Raw genomic sequence first — 2726 nt, 5'->3', positions numbered from 1 at the left:
CTCTAAGAAACGGAAAGAGACAATGAACATATAAAAAGAAGTTCCACCTTCCTGGTTTTTGGGAACATGTGAGTTAAAAGTTCAACTGTGGGAATTCTCTGGTGGTCCAGTGGTTAGGACTCTGTGGTCTTACTGCTAAGGGCCCAAGTTCCATCCCTGGTGGGGAAACTAAGATCTTGCACAGGATGGCCCAAAGAAAAGAAAATACTAGTGATTGGTGTGTGTGTGTGGAGGTGGGGAGGCTGTCTTAGCCCCTTTGAGGGGCAAGTTGACACAGTCTATTATAATACAAAAATGTCCACATCCTATAACCAAGAGAATCACTTCTTTGAATCTGCAGAAGCGTGACATCGTGGGTGTGTGAGGCTGGTCACAAAAGCACTACTCCATGATCCTGAGCAAGTTCCAGCCTTTATTTCCAACCTGTCACAAACTAATACATTTTTACTCTTACAGTAGAATGAATTGCTAGAGGAATAAAGTTTTTAAAACACAAAGGCTTACAAAATACAAGCCCATGATTTTTATTGTGAGATTTGACATAGCATCACTCTACCAAATTGCTATAGAAGTTTCTCAGTGTTTATCCGCAGCCCGGGGCACACGACCACAGACCCTGTGCTGTGATGCTCAGCTGTGCTGCTTGCAAAACAAACAGGAAAGAACCTAAATATTTATTAATTGAAGAATGACTATATAAACATGTTATGTCCACAGTATAAAATCCAGGTAAGAGTAAAAAAATAAAGATGAGAAATTTATAAGACTGCAGCCATGAAATTAAAAGACGCTTACTCCTTGGAAGGAAAGTTATGGCCAACCTAGATAGCATATTCAAAAGCAGAGACATTACTTTGCCAAAAAAGGTCCGTCTAGTCAAGGCTATGGTTTTTCCTGTGGTCATGTATGGATGTGAGTGTTGGACTGTGAAGAAGGCTGAGCGCTGAAGAATTGATGCTTTTGAACTGTTGTGTTGGAGAAGACTCTTGAGAGTCCCTTGGACTGCAAGGAGATCCAACCAGTCCATTGTGAAGGAGATCAGCCCTGGGATTTCTTTGGAAGGAATGATGCTGAAGCTGAAACTCCAGTACTTTGGCCACCTCATGCGAAGAGTTGACTCATTGGAAAAGACTCTGATGCTGGGAGGGATTGGGGGCAGGAGGAGAAGGGGACGACAGAGGATGAGATGGCTGGATGGCATCACTGACTCGATGGACGTGAATCTGAGTGAACTCCGGGAGTTGGTGATGGACAGGGAGGCCTGATGTGCTGTGATTCATGGGGTCGCAAAGAGTCGGACACGATTGAGTGACTGAACTGAACTAAACATAGAAAGATGGCTGAGACTCAGAACTGAAAAGATGCAGTGTTCTTATGTGTTAAATGTAAAAAAAAAAAAAAACAAAAACAGGAAAAAAAAAAAGCAAACAACCCACAATAAAACAACACTTTATGTTTCCTGTGGGCTTGTGAATGCATGTGTAAATGTATAAAAACGGGACTGGAGACACATCTGTCTGGTACAGACACCTGGTTTGGTTGCACGTCACTTTTCTGTGCTTTGCAGGCATTGCTTGTTTTTTTTTTTTTTACACATTCAGCGTTTGTGCCAGCCCCATGTTGAACGTGTCTATTGGTGCCACTTTCTAAGCAGCATTTGCTCACCTCGTGTCTCTGGATCACATTTGGGTAATTCTTGCAGTATTTCAGAATTTTTCATTATTATCGTGTTTGTGATGGTGATCTGTGAGTGGCGATCTACAGTGTTAGTACTGCAAAAGATTATGACTCCTTGAAGGCTCAGATGATGGTTATCATTTTTTATCAAGAAAGAACTTTCTTGGGGAGGCTGTGCCACGTGGCTTGTGGGAAGGAAAGTACTTTTTTTGGCATATGAAAATGTATTACTATTGTGCTTTCATCATCAGAATGTATGAGCTTGGTCTTTCCTTCTTACCTTTGTATAAGGTCAAAACAGATACATGGCTACTTTGATAACCTTAAAGTGTACTCCAGGAATGTCGCCAATAGCATGGCCTTTGTGACCAAAGCCAGCAACCAGAACTTTATCATTTTCCTCAATAAAATTTAAGCAACTATCATTGAGTACAAAAGCTGTGATTTTTTTTTTCTTTTTTACCATTCTTGATTAGCTGAACCCTGGCACACTGCCTGATGGCAGAATCTGGCTGTTTGGTTTCAACCCCTGCTTTTTCAAGCACAATTCCCTTGGCATGAGAAGTGCCTCCAAAAGCGTTGGCCTTCAGTGCTGTGCGCCCACATGGGCTTTCTTGTACTGTTTTATCATGCCACTTCTAGACTGCTCAGTGGCTATGGAGCTTCCTGGCAGTGTAAAGACTGCGACACTTGCCCATCCTGCTGGTATCACAGGCCTGAGTGAAAAGGAAAGTACTTTATAATTAAGGTATATACATTGTCTTTTGGACATAATGCTATCACACACTTAAGACAGTGTGAACATCTTTATGTGCCCTGGGAAACCAAAAGAATTTGTGTGACCTGCTTTATTGCTGTGGTCTGGGACCAAGCCTGCAGTATCTCCAAGATCTGCCTGAATTGGGAATGGTGAGTAAAGGGGGAATCTTTCATAAGGGCTTAATGTTTATGAAAAGAACACAACCAAATATTACTTGCATAATGTAAAAAATATGACATCTGAACTGTGGTGTTGGAGAGGACCCTTGAGAGTCCCTTGGACTGCAAGG

The 2726-nt window shown here is 41.9% G+C and overlaps 1 pseudogene; it reads right to left on the bottom strand.

Moving 5' to 3' along the window:
- Positions 1-1826: 1826 nt before the first annotated feature.
- LOC133259165 (small ribosomal subunit protein uS12-like) lies at positions 1827-2375 on the bottom strand (annotated as a pseudogene).
- Positions 2376-2726: the final 351 nt, after the last annotated feature.

The sequence above is a fragment of the Bos javanicus genome, chromosome 13, assembly GCF_032452875.1.
Source record: "Bos javanicus breed banteng chromosome 13, ARS-OSU_banteng_1.0, whole genome shotgun sequence".
NCBI lineage: Eukaryota > Metazoa > Chordata > Mammalia > Artiodactyla > Bovidae > Bos > Bos javanicus.
This window is presented reverse-complemented; position numbering and strand designations above follow the sequence as displayed.